Genomic DNA, 23,179 nt, shown 5'->3' with positions numbered 1-23,179 from the left:
AAATGAGAAATGTCCATAATTCCATATATGCTACTGTGGCAAATGAAAAAAAAAATCTTGACAATTCAATCTCAGTTCCCTGTGAAGTTATCTAAATAAATTACAGACAATTGTGTGTCTTGAAACATTTTTGAAATTTTTAAATTAGTAGAAAATTTTCATAATATATGATAGGCTAAAAAAATTTTTTCATAAAAATCATATTAGAAATAAATACACATAAATAATTATTATTAACAATTAATTGTTAACCATCACATTTGTTTTCAACTTCGTAAGAAAGAGTGGCTTCCCAATAACAAAATGTTTCACATCAAAACTTCACTATTAAAGCCCATTTCCATGAACCATGGTAGTGTTCTGTCCACCATCCTTTTAAGTCTTTCCCTCTATCCTGTATCCATGCCTTTGTGATGCCTTCTAAACAGAAAAAGCTGCCCTTTACTGCTAATGCCACAATTGCCACAATTAGGTGGGCCCCACATAGGCAAGATGTGTCCTCTTTCTTCTCCTCCATTTTGGTGTTTCTAGACTATTCTGAAGTCTGCCATTGCCTATCTTGTCCAAGGTCTCTCTTCCAGCCTATATCCCTGCACTTGGGACTCAGATTCCTGGAGGACATCTAGGGTCTCTCTGTTAGCCATTTTGTTGGAAGGACTCTGAACATTATCAGAGGAGATAGACAATCATCAACCTCACCCACTGACATACTCTGATACCTAATAAAGTGATCATACTGTAAGATATACTGTAAGAAATAGCTGCATGGTATGTATAATGAAAAAAGATAGTTTGTATTCTTTAAAAAATAAAAAAAAGAAATAGCTACACAAATGTTATGGGAGTAACCAAGCATTTTTTTGATTATGTTTAGGCCCCACTCACATGACATGGAGCCAATAATTGACACTGTAAAAATAACCAATCCAAGAGACTAAACAGGTCAGGTACCTACAGGGAAAACATACACCTATTATTTCTGCTAAAGGAACACAGAATAAAACTTAGTGCCCTATAGCTATACTCATACCTCAGAGAATTGCTAAACTCTCAATACAGAATAAGTTCTTGTGGTAGATGGTAGTTAACATAGAGATTCACAATTATACAATGTTAAGTAATGGAGAAAATTTGGAGCACTCAGTATGAGAGAGGATGCATTCATCAATTCTCTTTCCATAAGATTCAATGATCTAGCCGGGCGGTGGTGGCGCACGCCTTTAATCCCAGCACTCGGGAGGCAGAGGCAGGCGGATCTCTGTGAGTTCGAGACCAGCCTGGTCTACAAGAGCTAGTTCCAGGACAGGCTCCAAAACCACAGAGAAACCCTGTCTCGAAAAACCAAAAAAAAAAAAAAGATTCAATGATCTATGTGGCAGAGGATGTGCAATAATTATATGAGCCAAAGGGGAAGAATGAATATAAAGAAACCGTCTTCCAAATACAATACAAAGCACATATGAACTCATAGATACTGGGACAGCACACACAAGACCTTTCCAGGTCCAAACCAGATAAAATCCCAAAATGGAGAGAAGGAACTAAACACAAAATCCTATCCATAACCGAGAAGTGTTTTGCAACTAATACATGTTGGAAAAAAATCAGTTTTATTTCATGAAATGTAGTTAAATATATCAAATATCGAGCACATTACTTAGAAGCTGCATGCTCAGGAGCAGCTGTCCAACAAAAAATCTGTTCCATGATTTATTTTTTGATTTTATATTTGTTTTGGTATTTTCTGGCACTTTTAAAATTTCTTTTGCTTTTTGTTCTTGATTTTTAGATAGAACATTTTAAGCTGCATGGGTAGGGAGTTGCAATGAGTCTTAGAGATGAGTGGTGAGGAAGAACATGATCCACATGAAAACTTAAAAATAAATAAAACAGATAAATAGCCATGAAAAATCAAATGAATGGATGACACACTATGACCATAGAGATTTTGTCACCCCCAAGAGTCCCTAACCAATATATATTTAAAACGTATAAGAAACCTGGCTTTCTTTCACAATCTTTCACAATCTCTGCCTGTGGCTTCTGTTATTCCACACATACTCCCTTAACATATGGAACAACATCCAACACAAAGATACCTTGAACTAAAATATAAATAAGCAAGATTCAATACGTTTTATTTTTTAGTTCAAAAAATTTTAGTGAAGGTATGTTTTATCTAGGACATCGAAGATAAGTAACTTGAACTTATGTGATGGTGTACTTAGCACTGGAGAAGATTGTATAAGAAGATCCAGAGTTTCAAGTCAGTCTGAGCTCCGATGTGTAAAACAAATAAATAGGAAGTCAAAATAAGAGGGTCGAAGGCAAGAAGGAAAAAAATAAGCAGGCAACAGAATACAGTAATTTAGATGCTATTCCTATATCTGATATTGCAAAGGGAAACAAAAAATGCTTATACAGTTCCTGTTATATATCATTCCTAGCTAAATACACTATGATTGGGCACCAAGTCAAGTATCACTTACACAGGAGCATTATTATTTTCTGTATTGCCTTTTACTTTAGGTTGATATTTAAAGAACTGATTAGTAGAGAAAATTTGTAAAACTGTATTTGTACTCCTTCAGTAATTAAGAAGAATGCTGTATTTTGCAAAAGAAAAATGTTTCTTTGATATATGGGGAAGACTGGACTATACACATCTGGGAGGATAAGGCCATATATTTAGATTACTTTTTATGAATTAGGCTGGTTTTTTTTATGTAGAGAATGTAAGTTTTTCTTCAATGTCTATGACTTCACTATGTCTGATGATGGAGGTGGGTCTATCTGTTGCTTTCATTGGTTAATTAATAAAGAAACTGCCTAGGCCCATTTGATAGGCCAACCCTTAGGTGGGTAGAGTAAACAGAACAGAATTCTGGGAGAAAGAAGCCGAGTCAGTGAGTCGCCATGATTCTCTCACTCCAGACAGATGCAGGTTAAGATCTTTCCTGGTAAGCCAGCTCGTGGTGTTACATAGAATATTAGAAATGGGTTAATCTAGATATGAGAACTAGCTAGTAAGAGGCTAGAGCTAATGGGACAAACTGTGTTTAAAAGAATACAGTTTCCCTGTAATTATTTCGGGTAAAGCTAGCTGGGTGTCAGACGATGAGACCCTGTGGATTTCTTCTATCCCAATATGGTATGATGGACCACGCCCTCCTGAAAGGTTGCTGTGAACACCCTCAAAAAATTACTTTGCTCAACTGCCAACTGAAATGAATCTAGCACACAGGTTATACCATAAAAGACATAAATAACAGTGCCCCCATTCAGCAGGAAGCAGTTTGGAGAGAAATAACTGTGCTCATATTCCCAAATATTGTTTATAAATGTTCTTTTACATTTAAAGGGGATATGATATAGATATGAATAATTTGCACTGGTATGGATTTTAAGGTCAATTTTGTTATATGTATATGTATTTCTGATCTTGATTAAGGTATTGTGATTGTGTAGTTCATTTAAAAATGTAATGTAAGATAGAAAATATAGGTTTTTAATGGATAATCATCGATAATAGTCACGCTTACAGTCATGTTAGATTTTCTAGATATATAGAGATATATTTCAGTTAGATAGGCATTCTTCATATCTTTCAAAGACTGCAGAATACGGCATTTAAATGTTTTAGTAACTTAGGGTTTTTCATGGCAATGAGACACATCTGAAGTAGCATCAGCTACTTCAAGAGGAAGATGGGCAATGAAGAGGCTCCTTACGGAGTTTGATAGACATTTGGGCAAGAAACTGCTCTTTCCTGGACTGTTGCATAAACTGGACACAAAGAACCCGCAGAAAGAGGACTGCTAAACTTGCCTAAAGGTGAGATGATCTTTCAGGGTTCCTGACTCATGAAAGAGTCTGCGAGACATTCTGCAGAACACAGCAGATAGTGACTAAACTGTCTTTGAAATTTCCTGCTTCATGAAAATGTCTGCTGGATACTATGGGCCTGAAGGCCAAAGATGGATGCCCCAACGGTACAGAGGAATGTTGGGTGAATGTACAGGCAGTGAGATGTCTCTGTCATTTCTAAAGTTGTAAAAGTTGTTTGCTTAGGTAATATTATATCCTTCTGGAGTCTTTGATGGAGTTGAAGAATGGATACATAGTTGTAGTTTTCCTTAGTTATAAATATTGTAACTGTAATTCTTGCTTGATAACTGTTTTGCTATATGTAATTTTATTATGTTAAAATAAAAGCCTTCCATTTTGATTAAACAGAAAAAGGGGAAATGATGGAGGTGGGTCTTGTATCTGTCTGAGTAGCTGGCCATATTTCTAGTCTTAAGTTTAATTAGCTGTTGTTTACCTATAAAGTATACATACCACTAATGTGTCCTTAGATTTGTCACCACCAACACTGACAGCCTAAACTTGAGCTGTGGAAAGATGGTATGCCAAAGTGGATGGAGAAAGAGCAAAAGGCTTCAACTATAACGAAAGAATTACACATATCTAAAAAATGCTGAGAGTTCTAGAATTTATCTTCAGTAGGGAAGAACACAGGAATTGGTTATCCAATGACACATATTCAGTCCTGAATATGTAAAAGTAAAGTCATACAAATTGAGCAGACTGTATTTAAGACTATATATGCATACACACCAACATTATTGCATGTAACAAAAATGAATGTAAAACAGGCCATTCATTTGTTAGACAGATGAAATAGATACCAGGGAGGGAATGGAAGATAGAAATGTTTTATTTATTTTATTCTCAAAAAATAAAATAGGCATGCTATAATAGAAAATAATAGATGGAGAGTTACAGATTACAACAACCCTCTCTCTTTCCCTCTCTTCCTCTTCTTGTTTGATAAACCAATGGGCTTAGGTAAATTTTGTCAATAAATTTGAGATAAAAATAGCTATCATTAATCATTAACCATAACAGGAAAACATAATCCTTGAAAACTCTCATGATATCAATCTTTCCTGTGTGTGGTTATAGCAATACAAATACATCAACATATATTGCATACTGGGTTTTCATAGGTAGGTGATTATCAGTTTTTCTATCAATAACTCATTTGTTATAACAACATCTAAGTTTTTTCTCTGCCTGTAATATTTTTCTACTTTTCAAAGATTTTGAATAAACTTAATTACAAAAAAATTTGCAAAGAAATATCACACCTGAATCCTATAAATTTCAGGGAATTCTGGTAGGTTACACATTCTGAAGATGTTGAAATGCATTTGAATTTCACCCTATCACAACTGACATAATTATATACATTTATCCATCATCCAAAGTGAAACAAAGAGATTCATAATAGACTTAAACCTAGAAACACAATTAGTTTCATATCCTCTTTCATCACTTAGCTCTGTGAGTAGCATTTACTCCTTCATAATACCCTAGGAAATACAAATTAAAAATATTTTAAGGTACTCTTTCAGCCAATCAAAAGCTGTCTTATCAATAAATCTGAAAACAAAAGTTGGAGAAAGAGGAGAAATTTGGTGGTTGGGTTATAAGTTTATGCAACCATTGTATCAATAATAACATGTGCATTTTATTGAGCTCTTTCCATATACTACTGCTGGTAGGAGGGGGAACTTGTACAGTCACTTTGGAAAACAATATGGCTGTTTCTCAAAAAATTAGTAATTTACTTCAAGACCCAGCTACAAGAATTTTGGTCATATACCAAAAGAATTAACAATAATGTAACAAAGATACTTTTTCATAGCATTATTCTTAATAGCCAGAACCTGGAAACAATCTAGATGCTCCTCAATAGAAGAAGGAATAAAGAAAATGTGTGACATTTATACAGCTGTTAAAAACAACAATATCATGAAATTTGAAAGCAAATAGACAGAACAAAAGAAAAATATCGTATTCTGAGTAAGGTAACACAGATTCAGAAAGGCAACCATGGTATTTACTCACTCATTACTTGTAAAATAAAGGATAACAATGCTACAGTCCACAGCCCCAGAAAGGCTAAGTAAAAAGGAAGGTTCAAAGGGGGATCCATGGATGTTCTTGGGAAGAAGAAATAGAAGAGATCTCCTGGAAACTCTCTAGGTGCATGGGGATGAGAACATGAGGGTTTGGGTAGGGGATGGTGAGAGGGGAAGAGGACTGAAAGCTTCCTTACATGGGTGGCATTTGGGGATCAGGCTAGAAACCTGGTGCAAGGGGAAGTCTCATGACTCAACAAAGGTGACCCCAGTTAAGTCTCCCAGTAATAGTGCACAGGTAGCCTCAGTTAGCCATCTCCTGTAGCCAGACTGGTGATTATCCTAATTATCATCAGAGAGCCTTCACCATGTAACTGAAGGAAACCAATGCAGAGACCAATACCCATCACTGTGGTGGCTTGAGGAATCCTGTCAAAGAAAAAAGGGAGGAGTAAGTACTTGAATAAGTTTTTTTTTAAAAAAAAAATTTAAGATAGAAATCATTTCATAAGATGCTCTGAAATCAGTATCACCTATTTGTTTAGGCATAAAATATAGCTTCTACATTATTTTTTATATTCCTTAAGATTTGATAGTTTTTTTATTTCTATAAAGAATTTGTCTAGCATCCCTCTCTTACCTAACCTTGACTGTTCTGTGAAGCTCTGCTTCCCAATATTCATTCTTGTACATTTATGTCTTCATTGTGTGTAATCACTGAGTTTGTTACTTACTCTTTTGGTACAGATGATCATGGGGAAAAGGGAATTTTTTCAGTAATTACTTGAGTCCTTCAGTGAATGTTAACTGTCAGTAGTCCCTCACATTCAAGAGTCTTAAGACTATGATTAAACACACTTGAATGTACTCTGGGGCTAAAGAAAAAACTGTGTTAACAATACATAAAATCATTTAGTTAACAGAATGAAAAAATGGTATGCCATAAATGTAAATCTCAGTATCTTTAGATGTGAATGTAAGTACAATTAATTTTCTATCCAGATCAGTAGTTTCTTAACATACTTCATAATTGCAATGCTCTGCAGATCATTTCCACAGGAAGTACCTGGGGATGAGAATGTAGAAGAATAGGCACAGATCAGGGAAGTAATGCCAGAAAAGATCCCATGGTAATTGTTATAATCAGTCATTGTTGAAGACAAGGCTCAGATTGCCTTCTGTATACACATTACAAGTAGGAAATATATGTGCTAGATAAATTAACTCTGGCTGGTCTTTATCTTGTTATCAGTTAGAAAAAGTCTATAAATGCTATCAACTTTTTCAAATATTCCAACCTAAGTAACCTTTTCATTGTCATTTTCAATATTAACCATTTCTTATAGTGAAATGAAAAGGTATTAAAAATGAAGGTGGAAATAAAAGGTGTGGCCTGTCTTCTCTTTAACCTAATAATATATTTTGATTATACACATGACATGCATAGATATACATGCAGGCTAAATATCTACACACATAAAAAACATAAAAATAAAGCCAGAATTTATTTTGAGTCCACAGTGTTCTACACATCTGTTCCTTTTGACTATTTGATTTATGTGTAGCATAGACAAAGACGTGAGGGCCATTGCATTCTACACTGCACAAGTTTCTTAATTTCTGCCTCTTGTAGAGCTACATACACAAGAAAACTAAGCTTGAGAATAATTTATGGGCCCGTAAGGAAGAAGCAGGTGTGTCAGTGATTTAGCTTATATTTGGGCAACTGGAATCACACTTATTCTCATGGGTAATACTCCTTCACTTGGGTGCCCAACAAGTTACATGAAGACATGATAACCCTAAAATATATTCTGGAATGAGAATTCAATGCATTTCTTGTATTAACCATCACACCTAAGTTACAGAATGTTTGAAGTAAGGAGAATTGGATGAGCTTCCTTTGTTTTTACAGCCTGAGAAACCTCAAACTAGTTAGCATAAAATCATATTACCCACTTTCCTTGTTATATGGCAGGAGAGTGACAACAGCGAAGCTCACCTGTAAGTGTGAGTGTCATGACCTTTAGGATGCAACAAAAGAGGCTTTCATACTTTAAATGTATTGATATCTATTCCATGCAAATTAATGTCAATATAAAGCCTGTTTTAACTACATTGCTTAAGTAATTTACCTAGAGAAAGAATGAGAACAATATTTCATGTTAATTTCACAACTGATGTTTAATTTGAGAATCACTAATTCTTGCAAATGAATGTATCTATCAGTGAAGTTTTTCTCATAAGAAAGCCTAAAAAATGTAAAATGGCAAAAACAGGGGGCTACAGAAAAGTCTCAACAATTATGAGTACTGGCTGACCTTGCAGAGGACTTGGGTTAATACCCAGAACCCAAATGTCTGCTTATGTATGCTTAGTTCTACGTGTTAAGATGCCTTCTTCTGACATTCTCTGTCATCAATCACACACAAGCTTACTAAGGAAAGCAATTACACAGACAAATTAAATAAATTTAAAAGATTAAATGACAGAAATAATACATCATTTTTCATGTTCACTTTTAGATTGAAGTCAGGTCTATAGGAAGGAAATATATCTCACTTCCTCCATAAATATGATTCCCCTTCACTCTACATATGAAATAATTGACTGGTATTTCCATGTAATTGGAATACCATTTCAAGCTTTGTTATTACTATTCAACTTATTACATCATACTTCAAATCCTTGTTTGATGAATATTCTAATTAATGATATAGATATTTTTTTAATATTAAGTATCTCTATTTTAAAAAAAACACAAGCTTCATTTAACAGAGTAGGTAATACCTGTAAATTGAGCTGATTAAAAATCAAAATGCTACAATTTGATACTTAAGATTACTTCGGAGGTATGCCCTGTTTTCATTGCACAGATGAAGCTGGCGAGCAGAGAGATGCTTTGTTCCAATATATCACTACCTGACACTGTGAACACAGCATGTGAAGGCACATGACTGACAAGTTCTTGGCAATTATTATAGCATGCAGTTCCTATTTCAGTTGTGTCAAGTTTTCATAAATGAATATTTCATAAACCTTCAATATAAAATTCCTATTGTTACTCCTTGGGGATGCTCTACTCTTTCCATGTGAGGAATATACTTTTGGTGTGAATCAAAACCAAAGATAACCATCAGCTTTGAATTCACTATGAATGTGGACATACATTCTGTGCCTGCTATGTATGTGTTCTTTTTAATAATTTTTATTAAGAAAATAACTTATTGAAATGTTTCTATCTATTTTTCTAAAAATATTTAAGTATTTTTGCCACTCACTAATTCTTTGATTTCCTTTTAAAATATTATTTCTACTAACTTATTAAGAATTTCATACTCTGTATTTTGATCATTTTTTTCCTCCATCTTACACTTCCCAGGGTCACTTTCCTTTCCTGTGTACTCAGGGTCTGAAAACAAATAAGCAAATGGAAACAAATCAGCAACAACACAAAAGTTATCAACTCTAGTTTGTGCTCCCAAATATTTGGTGTCTGCCTTGGTGTGTTGTCCTCCTTCAAAGGTTATACCCTCCCCACTTTCAACAAAGCTACTGACACAGCTGCAAATTGTCAATATTTTCTCAGCTCAGGGTGAGACTTAATGTCCATTTCCCCACATCCACACTAAGACTTGGCCTGACTTGAGCATACACATTTTATCATGATTACCAAGAGTTCATATGTACAACTTACCTGTTGATCATATGAACTTTCATCATTTTTGGTAGTGATCTACTAACATTTACATCATTCAAGCAATGCTTTTAAAATGATCCCAAGGCTTTTAGGGGAGAGATGCAATACACATGTTCTTTTTCGGATTGAACACTGCATGATTTTATGTTCTCTGCATCTAGGCAAGTTACAAGTGTCTGTCTTAGTAGCCACCTAATATATGATGATGAAGTTTCTACAGCTAGAAATAAGAGATACAGCAATTGGTGAGTATAGAAAGAAATGGTTAAGAGTTGTTTTAATACTGTATTCAATTGGCAAAATAATCATAGTATGGCATTCTCTAGGACCTATTACCTGATGTCTAACCACAGTTTATTTTACTGGTGATGGTCCCAGTGAAAATACACAGTCAATAAGACAAAATGCAGCCTAGAGAATGAGAAAAGACCTTCCCCAACCCCACATCTGACAGAGGTCTGATCTCAAAAATTTATAAAGAATGAAAAAACTAAACATCAAAATACCAAATAATCCAGTTTAAAAATGGGGTACAGATTTAAATAGAGATTTCTCAACAGAATGATCTCGAATGGTCAAAAGACATTTAAAGAATTACTTAACATATGTAGTCATCAGGGAAAAACAAATCAAAATGACTCTGAAATACTTTCTTTTTAAATTGATGTTTATTGAGCTATACATTTTTTTTCTGCTTTCCTTTCTGCCTCTCTCCTCTCCGCTTCAACCCTCCCCAAGGTCCCCATGCTCCCAATTTACTCAGGAGATTTTGTCTTTTTCTAATTCCCATGTAGATTAGATCATGTAAGTTGATCTTAGTGTCCTCATTATTGTCTAAGTTTTCTGGGATTGTGGTTTGTAGGCTGACTTTCTTTGCTTGTGTTTAAAACCCACCTATGAATGAGTAGATGTGATAATTGTCTTTCTGGGTCTGGGTTACCTCACTCATGGTAATGTTTTCTAGCTCCATCCATTTGCCTGCAAAATTTAAGATGTTTTTGTCTGCTGTGTAGTACTTCATTGCGTAAACGTACCACATTTTCTTTATCCATTCTTCGGTTGAGGGGCATTTAGGGTGTTTCCAAGTTCTGGCTATGACAAACACATACAATAAATTTGCGTGTGTGTGCACGCGCACACACACACACACACACACAGAGATATACTTTTAGAGAAGTTGGGTACAAAAACTACTATATGCCTTTCATATTTCCAGTCTGCTCTCCAACTTTATTAAACTATGACTGTTTCAGTTGAGGTTAAGAATTTGTGAAGTAAATTGTCCCTTTATTCCCTAATTAAATGCTGAGAGTTCTCTGCTCAGATACTTTTTCAGACATCTGGTCCAGTCCTCAGAAAAGACCTAGGGTATTTTTAAAACTTTTAGGCACTTGAAGTTTGGAATATTTAATTATATTAAGCATTTAACTTTTTAAAATATAAGGTATTTAAAATAAATTGGGGATACTGCAAAGGTCATAATGTTCTGCTTCCTTCAGAGACGCGCAATTTAATATTTACTTAAGTTTTATACACATTATATGACTTCTTTGATGTATTGTACTAGGGCTGTTAATTCTGAAGTTGAAAGAGAGTTCTTATGAAACCACTTGTAGCAAAGGGTGAGGCAATGAATGTGTTCTCCGTGTATCAATCCCTGGAAAGGGGTCAGGGCACTTAGCGCTCTAGCTGTATTGCATTGGGGTAATTTCATTCTTTAATCTTCACCACAAAAGCAAAAAGCAGGTGGAGTTCAAAGCAATGGAGTGGAAAGTAGGCAAGAAAAACATCTTAGGAAATGCCTACAGTGTTAAATTAGCAGAGACATAACATATTGATGGTGTATCAATGTAACTGGGTAAGCATCTTCTAAACCAAAGGCCACATTCTCTGGACTGATTTAGACTATTAGTCCTTTTAAAATTCATGTGTATTTTTATTCATTTTTTGTTTGTTTTCTTTGTTCACTTGCTTACATTTCTAGGCTAATTATCTTAAACTGAATTTAAATAAAAGCAGAACTGAGATCAAGTTTATATTGAAAGTTCAAGGTGAGAGTGCTGTGCTCTGATACCTTGTTGATTTTTTGTTCAGACTCAGAATTTGAATACTTGAGAGTGCAACCTTGGAAGCACTGGTTAAAATAATCTTCTGGTTCATTCCCATATTGAGATACTGATTTTGAAATTAAAGCACAGAGAACTCAATTCTTATTCTAAAAATAAAATACTTTTTCTCAGTCATGTGTATATTGATTAAGAAAACGCAATGAAACTTGATAATTTTCAGAAACTGGGTGATATTTTGATGCAATCTATTTATAGCTCCTAAATCAGTTCATACTTAGTGAATGTAGAATGGTTTTTTCCATTACCATCAAGAACTAACTTAAGTAATCATCCAGCTTCATTTCTTATTAAATCATTATGAGTCCCATCTTGAAGACAATCAGGTGACCACATGAGGTTCTTAGTTTACTTGTTATTAGTATGTGGAAAATTCCTTACAGTGTGGTTCATCTAGTTTCTCTTCCTCTCAGACAAACACTCCTCTTCCTTACTCACCTAAAGTTATGTTTTAGTTTTGTTGTTTTTTTTCTCTCCCAAACCAGGTCCAATTAATGTTGCACATAAATTCATAAATATGTGGAAATCCAGCATGAAGAGAATGATCTAGGCATCATCACATTAACTGATTCCAAAATTAACCTGAAAACGTAGATGAGATGGGGAAAATGTAAAAGCAGTAGCTGATGAGCCTGATACCCCTAGTTAGGTTTCTGGAACTCACATAGCAAAAAATGACAGCTTCTTCTTGTAAGGTGTTGTCTGACCTTACTATGTATGCCACCATAATGCATGTGTGAGTACACACACACACACACCACATGCATATACACACACACAAGAAAATAAAATATAGCATTGAAGTTAAACATAAATTAATAAGACAAGCTTCGTTAGTCCTTCAAGTATCTCTTGCATGAAAATGTTAAAAATATAGGAGAAAAGGAATATTTTGTTTGAATATGAGTGTATGTGAGAGGAAGATTGTGCCTTAAATCTTAAATATAGTTGTGAGAATATCCATCAAGAACATATTATGAATATTATAATAAAATTCTTGTCAAGTATTTTAGGATTCTTGCAAGCCATTGTGGTAGAAGATATCATTCTACAAGTGGCTGCCTGAAATCAAGAATACAAATTAGCTTCTTTGTATTATTTATTCCTATGAAAACGTGCATATCTTAAAGTTCAATTTTAAAGCCAAGTACAAGATATTAACAACTGTAACTAAAGATAATATGGACTAATGTCAGCAATGTATTGTTATAAAAGTTAGCTGAAATTTCTGACATAATCGTTTGGACAGCAATCAACTATAAACAACTTTAAGGAAAATGCAACTAAGGAAAATTGTCATTATAGCTGGCATCACAACAGAAGAAAAAACATGGTGAAGCTTCCAAGTGTCTAGTCTATGATATATAACAAATTTAAACCAAGATCACAGAAGCAATCCAAACATTCCTGCAGTCTCTAGTAAAATAGAAGCTATAACTAAGAGCAACCCCCTCGAAAAATTGGGGGAGGGGACAGATGATTTATGGCACAGACTTCGACCAGATTTTCAAAGAATTAACACCATTAATCTTCAAATTATTCTACAAAATTGAACCAGCAACAAGACTGTCCAATTCTTTTTATAAGACCACAATTATCCTGACTTATAAAACCTACCAAAGAGAATTACAGAGCAATTTTCCTAATGATCATTGATACAAAAATTTTCAATAAATTACTTGCAAACAATAAAAGAACATAGTGGACAGATCACCATGACAAAGTAGGCATTATCTCAGTGACAACAGCAAAATTGGTTCCACATCCATAATTAATTAATGTTATCTACCAAATCCAGAGAGAGAGAGAAAGAGATGCATATTTCGTCTTTCTGCCCAGAAAGACTATAATACACATTGACTTTCATTTCTAACTTCTTCCTGTGGGAAACATTTCCCACCAGTCCAAAGAGCAATTCACTAAGAATAATTTGCAGACCAGAGCACCATTCAGAAATTTGAGAGCCAAGGTATTGTCCACCTCTTGTTTAATTTGTTGAAAATAAATACTTTACATATAATATACCTAATTAATGTTTCCTCCTTCTCTTTCCTCAAACCAGTTCTTTCCCACCTGCCCTCCCATCCAGATCCACCACTTTCTTTCTCTCTCATTAGAAAACAAACAGGTTTATAAGGGACAGTAGTAAAATGAAATATTATATAACAAAACAGAAGCAAACATATCAGAAGTATCGGTAGATGATCGTATCAGTAGATGATCAACGGAAGACTTACTCAAAGGTGTCTTTGGAGGTTCTTTGTCTCAGAATTATCATTTCAGGGATTCTTCCATTTTTAACTTTCTTTCTTTCTGTCTGTCTGTCTGTCTGTCTGTCTTTCATTCTTCTTTTTAATCTTTTATACTTTAATTAATTTTCTTCTTACCCTACCATGTCCACATTTTTGTTAATGAACCAAAATATGGTCCTTTATTTGCTGAAATACGCTTTTTAAAAATACTTGTCAGTAATCACAACATCCATTAGCTTTTCTAATATAATAACCGGCAGAAGCACTGGAGAATTCTGATACAACAGTCCTGGAAGGCATCATTTGTATTAAGAACTATTTTCTTAAGGCCGTTTTCTTTGTCAAAGAAAAAATAGAATAGAATTGGAAGCTAGTTAGCTATGACTTCTGTTTAAACATATTTGAACTCAATTGCTAAATTTTATTCAATGAAATAGCTGTAATCTAATGAGGGATATTTATTATAAGAAAAGCCAAGTGTATATTTTTAAATCCAGGGTGAATAGATTGACATATGAAATATAAGTCAGTGTGGTACTTTCTTGTATCTGAAATCTCACTATTGCACCCTGAGAGTCTCATTTCACACATATTCCCCTCACAAAAAAAAAGTGATCATAATGGACAACATGTGCAAGCTTCTGTGCCTAATATGGCACAAAATATGAACTTAAAGGTCAAAGGACCACATTAGTAGCTTCATTAATTTTATTGGTTTCATTTTAAGAGCTGCAGAAAATCTTTAAGTGGCAAATAAGAAAGTAGTTTTATGTTGTAATTTGAATAAAGGAGCACGTGACTGCAAACGCCTTGCAACAGAGCTCAGGTGGATGGGTTTTTAATTAAAGGAAAGTGAATGGGAAAAGGGAGAAAAGGAGAGGGGAGACTAGCCTCTGGGAACAGAGGTGAGGAGAGAAGAGAGAAGAAGGGGAGGGGTTAGGAAGAGTCCGACAGAGGCAAAGAGAAAACGAGATGGGAGAAGGCCAAGGTCCTTTCAAAGGGGAACATAGTGAATGTGCACAGGAGGTGCTCTTAGTGGCTACAGCTGAGAACATATACTCAGAGGTCAGACCAGTACAGATGCCCGAATACTATTCCTCAGCTTGTATTTATTATAAAAAGAGTGAAGAATCAGAAAGGGGTAGTATGAAAGGCGGGGATGAGGATGCAGTGTCCTTAAAACTTCTTCCGTTTTGTCCTGCCGGGTGGAGGCATTGTTCACCTTTGGAAGACCTGGGAAAGCTGAAGGAGTGGCCACGTCCTGGAGTGTATGACTGTTTCACCTCGCTGCCCAGGCTCTGTGGAACTGTCAGGCACCGCTTGAAACTGGCAAAATTCTGTTTGAGGTGGTTCCAAGTCGACTCCTAGGGTTTGAAGCATCGGATCCTTTCTTGTCATCACAGAATCACCCAGACACTTTGATGGTCTTGACACAGATTCATGGTCATGTGAAAACGACTATATATTTTAATATTAAGCATATTATAAAAAATTAAGGAATTCTATAAATATTTAATAAGTACCTTCTAAGATGCTGTGTTATTCCTTATTTTTATACCATTCCTTCTAAAATATAAAACTAACAATTTTTGCACATAGCCACATAATTGGAATGTAATGTAAATCCAGAAGTAAATTCAGATATTAATTTTATTAATTTTACTCTTACTTGAGAATCAGCATTCAATCGCAAAGACATTTTTACCCTGATTGACCTAATCGAATTTCATTGCAAATCAAAGGATTGGACTTTAAATGGCAGACTTAAATCTATGAACTTCACTTCAATTATTAAACTGACTATAAATACAATAATGGTTCCTTTTTTTCAACAGTACTTAGATCATGGCTAATTATAAGCTTTCTGATACATGAGTGAGTGCATTTTGGTGCACTTAATATTAGTTAACAAAGAATTCTTAAAGTGCTCAGAAAACTCAATGAAATATTACACATTTATTTCTGTGGCTTATGTAATTGGTGCTTATTGAATTCAGATACTTACTTGCAATTATATTTTAAAGTGAAAATTCTATTGCTTTCCATTTATTAAAAAAATACTTGGAAAACTTAAAAAAAATTACAAACCCTACAATTTTAGGCACCAACATTTTGAGTCAATTACTTTTGGAAAACATGAGTATTTGGTTAATATATATATATATATATATATATATATATATATTCTTTATTCATGCAATGTCTTTGTCTTAGAGTTTCTATAGCTCTGCAGAGATGCCCTGACCACGGAGACTCTTACAAAGGAAAGCACTTAATAGGTTCAGAGGTAGATTCAATTATAGTCATGGTGGGAAGCAGGGCAGCTCTTAGACGCGGTGCTGAAGAAGGGATCTAGAATTCTATATCATCTGGATCAGCAGAAAACAGAGGACAGAGAGACAATAGGTGTGCCCTGAAAATCTGAAACCTTGCTGTCCTCACCCAGTGACACATTCTCACCAGAAAGGGGATACCTACTTCAACCAAGTCACACCAAAAGTTCTTTCTTTCTTTCTTTCTTTCTTTCTTTCTTTCTTTCTTTCTTTCTTTCTTTCTTTCTTTCTTTCTTTCTTTTCCTTCCTTCCTTCCTTCCTTCCTTCCTTCCTTCCTTCCTTCCTTCCTTCCTTCTTCACTTTGTTTCTTTCCTCTCTCTCTTTCTTATGTTTCCTTTTTTCATTTTACATAACAACACCAGTCTCTCCTACCTCCCCTTCTCACATCCCCATCTCCTCCCTTCTCACTCCTCCCCCTGCAATTCCTCAGAGGGATTAAGTCCTCCCTTAGGGTGTCAACAAATCTGACATACCAAGTAAAGTCAGGACCCAGCTCTTCACCCAGTATTAAAGCTGAGTAATGTGTCCCATCATAGGGAATGAATTCCAAAACACCAATTCATGCACCCAAGATAATTCCTTGCCCCACTTCCAGAGCCACCCTGCAACAGATCAAGCCACATAACTGTCACCCACATTCAGAGTTCCTAATTCAGTCCCATGCAAGTTCCCTAGATGTCAGTCCAGAGTCAGTGAGCTCCCACTAGTTTAGGTCAGCTGTCTGTGGTTTTCCCCATCACCACCTTCACCTGCCTTGCCGATTCTGAATCAAACCACTACAATACTCTGAGGTTAACTCTTGAGTAGTGGTGATTAAGTGGTGATTAGACTAAGTATATTCACCAAGCAGTATGACCTTTAGTAAAGTCAATAAGTGCTTTGGTATTAGTATCCTCATGAATAAATTCTAACAACTTCTGTATATATTCCTCCATCAAAAAAAAAAAAAAATGACTGTAGCACTGAGAGTGATGACTATGTCAGACTAAAGACTACAATAGGGCTAGGGAGATAGTGTGTGTGTTTAGTAAAGTGCTTGTCCTGTAAGCAATAGGCCTGAGCGCTATCCCTAGACCCAACAGAAATGCCAGGTGCACATGTATTTTCAAATTTTGGGGGGTAAAAATAAGAGGATTCCAGCAGTTTGCTAGCTACTCAGACTAGAATAAATGCTGTGCTCCAAGTCAATGGTATTCCTGAAATTGTCTTTGAATTCCACATGTATACATGTGCATAAACACATCCACACACACGAGACTATACCTACATACATGTATGTTAAATGTTTTCATTTGTTTGAAAGAAGTACTACACATTTCCATGTCCCTCAAAATTCTTGCATAAAATTATGACAAAATAAAAAGACAGTCAATTAAAGTTTGCAGGGATCATAAAATTGCTTGGAAATACTTATTCAGTTTAAGCATATTAATGCAATTATTATTCTGTAAAGCAAATTGTAATACTCCTTTAGACTGACAGATAAAGTAATTTAGATTTAGAGTACTTAAGAAATATGATCATGTTCACACAGTTATTATACACAAAGATAGACCTTGTTTTAATCTAAGAAATCTGACTCTCAAAGATATTTTCTATAACCTCACTGATAACAGTGGCTCTTTTGAGTGCTTTAGAACAAATGACTCAGTATTTCAACTCAATAAATAGTAACTGATTTACAGCTATTTATAGTGACTATACAAATGTCAGAATGACCAGAAAGTCATTTTATCATTTGTTTGTTTCTTTAAGCAGAGTCTATGTGACTGAGGACTGGCCTCAGACGCAAGGCAATCATCCTGTCTCAGTTCCCAGGTACTAGGTTAACAGGCTTAAACTGCCACATTTAACATCCAAAAACCACTTTTCATTTTCAAAATATTGCAAAAAAGAAATTATGTAAGTGCAAACATGGTGGCGAAAAAAAAAAATCTGCACTGAAAGCACCCAAGTCCTTTTAAGAATAGTCCCATTGCTTACCCAGACAAATATCTTAGCAACTGTCCTCCCAGCCCATTTCTTCTTTCTTAATTATAAATTGTATGTAATAACACATGTGTTTTCTACTTATGGATGTGTTTTGAAAAATTAAAGAAAGTAATGTATCTTAACAGGAAATAAATATTAATTATAATTCATTAATTAATAATTTATGTGTACTTATAAATAAGTTTAATGTATCCTATTATTTAAAAACTTATTTTTAAATTTTATATAGATATTTGTAGATTAGAGATGTACTGGAACCCCTGTAGTGAGAGTGACAATGTAATGAGTATCCTGATGTGGGTGCTGGCAACTAAACTCAGGTCTGCTGGAAGAGCAAGGAGAGATCTACAATACTTAGCCATATCTCCCATCTCTAGCTTATGATTTAAATTGAAAAATTCATACATATTTAAATAAAAATGGCAGTATGCTTTCAAATAAATAATAGATACTTGAACTCTGTATTACTATATGCAATGTTTAAAATTAAAAACTATTAGAGTTATCAGTTTATAAAGTACTTTATAATTCTCAAAATATGAGAAAATAAAGTAATATAAAAGTTTCAGTTTACAAAAACAAATAGACACACACAGATGTCATGCCATTTATACCATGGCTTTTCTCCATAGATTTAAATTGTATTAGTAAGTTAGAATTTAATTTTATAGGTAATAGTTTCCACTTAAAGGGCTTTTATTCCTATGATTCTACTGCAATAAATATATCTAGGAAACTACCAGTTCTTGAAGATTTCTTCAAAGTCAACTGATCATTCCAGTACTCATAGCAATCTTGCAGACAGTGTAATACATAAAACAGTTGTAATGTCTTTTCTAAATCTTTGAATTTTCATGTAAAGTTTGTCAGTGCCCACCTTGCATCATTCAGAGTGTCCTTAATTTTAAATTATACATTTCCTCAAAAACATGTTTTATTCTAGACAGTGTTACTTCTTTCTTTTTACTGCATATGAAAAAATGTTGACCTGTTATAATTTCCCTTGTAGCCCACAGTCTCAACCTCTACACTGACACTAACGCTTATAACTAAGGGAAGAACAGTTAATAAAGGCATAAAGCAATGATAATTTAAAGACAGAGTATTTGGGATTCCATTAGCCAATGAAAATTGTTGTCTTCATATCAAAGAGAAGTCAAACTACTACCTAACCTCATATTCCTTATCTACAATGTAGTATATATAGTCTATTTATGCCTGGTTAACCAATAACTACGTTTCATATTCTCACTGTTGATCTATGAAAAAATAACTCTATTGAGTTCATCCAGACTGAATTTATTTTCACAAAATTCTGCCACAAACTGAGGCCATTTACCCAACTAAAAGCAAATGTTTCTTCATTGTTCCATATATCAAATTGTTAAGAGTCTTCAAACACATTAAGAAAGCTATGTCAAGGTAAGGTAAAACCTGCAGAGAGTATACACTGATTTGAATCTTGTAAATTCAAAGAAGGCACAACAAAAAGAACTATTGTACTTTTAGATCTTAAGTGATATAGAAAATAAGAGATGAAAAAAAAAAACAATACAAAATTCTGCAAACCAAAATCTCTGAGGACTGTTTAATATGCAGGAAAACTTTGAAAAGAAAAGTAATAAACAACATACTGACTAAATTTTGTGTCATAACTGACATATTGGCCTTGGGCCTGCTAGGTAGATACTTTTCAGTCTTTTTGTATTTAGTTAGACTGAAATACTTATCCGTGATAAGATCCATATTGTGCATTGTGCTCTTGACTTTGAAGTGAAACGTCTTAAAATTGAATAGACAAAATCAAATCTTTGGATAGACCTTCCCACAGAACTGAGACAAAGAATGACATTCCATCAATGAAAATAGAAAGCAGCTGGTGCCATCAGCAAAGGCTGAGAAAATGAGGGGGTGCTTCTCCACACAAGTCTAGAACTTTTAGCAGCCTATCCTCTGAAGAAATATGATTATAGTTTTCTGCAGTAAAACCACATTATTTCAACAAGCCATGACTATATTTTAGATGACTTTACAGAATTTGAATTGCTAAACAATTTTACTTGGTTATATTAACCTTTTTATAATTGAAATTCAATGATACTTTACAATCACGTTAGCTAGTTTTTTCGCTATTTTTTTCTAGAAAAAAAGTGTTTGAATTTTTACTTGTAAATTCAAGCTTTCCATTATTTCTGTAAAATATGTAGAATTATTTAAATTCACATGACTTTGAGTAACAGACACTGCAAGTGCCAATATGTTTCTGCTTTTCACACATATAGCCTCTCCTATTATCAATTTATTTCAGAAAAGAAGCATGTTAGATACAACTTGTATGTCTGAATAGGCATATTACTAGCTGTAGAATTACAGAAATTAAGTTCAAACCCACGTTTGTTGTTGGAATTATTATACTTAAATAATTAAATGAAATATAACCACTTAGAGAGTTCTTAAAAAGGGTTGATGAACCATTATAAATATCATTTCCACCTTATTCATTCATTGTATCTCTGCAATACCCCAAAATCCTCATTGGAATATTTTTATGTGTTCTAGAATTTCACATAGTTAAGTATCACAATAAAAACAAATTCTTAATATCTTTAGTTTATTGTACACTATGGTTTTAAAATGTCCATTCTTAGAAAGCCCAGAATTGTCTTTTCTTTTACAGTACAATAATAATACCATTTACTTATGACAGACATCTTAGATATGGTGATGAAACTGATTGACACTTATATGTACAGTTTATCTGTTTATATGTGTTTGTAGGTGTGTGTTGTATATTAGTTGTATATTTTTAGATTGTTTGAATAAATATTGAGAAACAAGATGCTGTGTCTTGTTAAGAGCTTTCTTAGTTACTTAATACACATTTAACTGCTTTTGAAAAACAGCTCCAGCAGTTTGAGAGAGAGACAGAGAGACGGCAACAGAAAGAGATGACTAGACAAAGAGATAGTGACAGATACATGGACACAGAGAGAGAGTTTTTTCTATTTGTCTCGATTTGATGTTTTAAATTTTGTAATTGGACAACACCATTAGGTACATAGTGGTTTCTCACTGTTGCCTCTCTTAGGACATCTCATGTGGAGCATCTTCCCTATGTTTATTTGCCGTCTGTGTGTCTTGTTTGTAAGATATTATGCCCATATTTCAGCAAAGTCTGTAAAATTTTAAATTTAGCTTTGTAATTAATTTTTAGATTTTTAGATTTTTTATGACATCCTTAGATTTTTAAGATTTTTTTTCATTAAGTTACCTCTGTCCATAATTAACACCAGTAAATCATATGTTGAAACACTTCAGGACAATTTCAAAATGTATTATTTTCTATCATTTTTTTAAAAAAATATGTGCAATAATTTTTATTATTATTATAAAATAGCTTAGAAGACATAATTCAGGAGGGTTTTCTTCAGCTCAACTTCTCAGAGATTTCAATTCACAGTCAGCAAGTTCCATTGTTCTTGTGACAGAGAGACTTTACAGGAAAGCATCTAACTCTGGAAAGCCACGAGGCAGAGATAGTAAATGTATTGTAACTCCCAGTTCCAGGGTTTGAAAAACTTTAGATGAGTAGGTATATCTGCAGTTTTATCAACTCTCATAATCTCAAATTAACCGTCACGCTTTTTCTTTCATAAATTAATCAAGTACTTCTATAATTTACTCTACTTTGTAAGATGTTTTCATGTAAATCATGTTATAACATATATTCATATAAAAATACTTCAATTTTGATTTTCTCAAGTTGAGCAAATGAGACTAAGTCTTTTCTATAGTCAGGAAAAGAATGTTCTAAATAAATCTGATACAGCCAAGGCGGCTTTCAAGCTTTTCCTTAGGAACCCAGCATTACTGCAAATACCTAAAGTCTATTTCAAATTCTTCTGAGTTTAAATTTTCGTCAATGATTCACGATAATTTCCATTGGCCACTGTTCTTTGTTTGACCCTCCACTGGAAAAAAAAGAACAAAAGATTATACCTTCTCTTGAATGAAAAATCACATGAAAACAATAGCAAAAAAACCCAATCTATACAAAGTGCTTGTTGTTCATAATATTTTATTATATAATTTCACATCTTCCTCATCACCCTACAGAAATGTTTAACTTTATAGAAACAGCAGTAGATGGGCAAATTTCAGATTGAATGTTGAGCTAGTATACATTAAAATATGGTAGTCTATTATTTTATTAACACAATTCATGAGATGGAAAATATGTAGATGATGTGTTAACAGGTTCCTTCTAAATTGCTATTCAGAGTGTTGAATATAATTGTCATATTAATATCTTCACACTAGAAAACAAAACAAAACAGAAAAGACAAAATAACCCCAACAAGACAATGCTAAGGGAGGCTGAAGTATCTGTCCTGCCAACAGCTCCCACATAAAAACATTGAGGTTTATATTAATTATAAATGCTCAGCTAATAGCTCAGGATTATTACTAGCTAACTCTTACATTTAAGCTACCTGATATTTCTTGTCTATGCTCTTTCATGTAGCTTGGTACCTTTACTCAGTATGACATGCTAGTCTTGCTTCTCCTTGCATCTGCTGGTGACTCCTCTGACTTTTCCCTTTTCCTTCTCCTCAAAGAATTACCAGCTCTGCCCTCCTACCTAACCATATTCTGTTCAGCTATTGGTTAGTCAGTTTGATTAATAAACCAATCATAGCACCTTCACAGTATACAAAGGGATTATTCCATAGTATCAAGTCCATTTTCTTCATACCATAATGTAAACTGCATTATGCATTATGATATCCATACTTTTTGTGAGTAAGTATGTCTACTCACCATTATTCTAGTCAGTAAGTTTGAC

Source organism: Chionomys nivalis, chromosome 6 (assembly GCF_950005125.1).
Source record: "Chionomys nivalis chromosome 6, mChiNiv1.1, whole genome shotgun sequence".
Classification (NCBI taxonomy): domain Eukaryota; kingdom Metazoa; phylum Chordata; class Mammalia; order Rodentia; family Cricetidae; genus Chionomys; species Chionomys nivalis.
Note: the sequence above shows the minus strand (reverse complement) of the source record.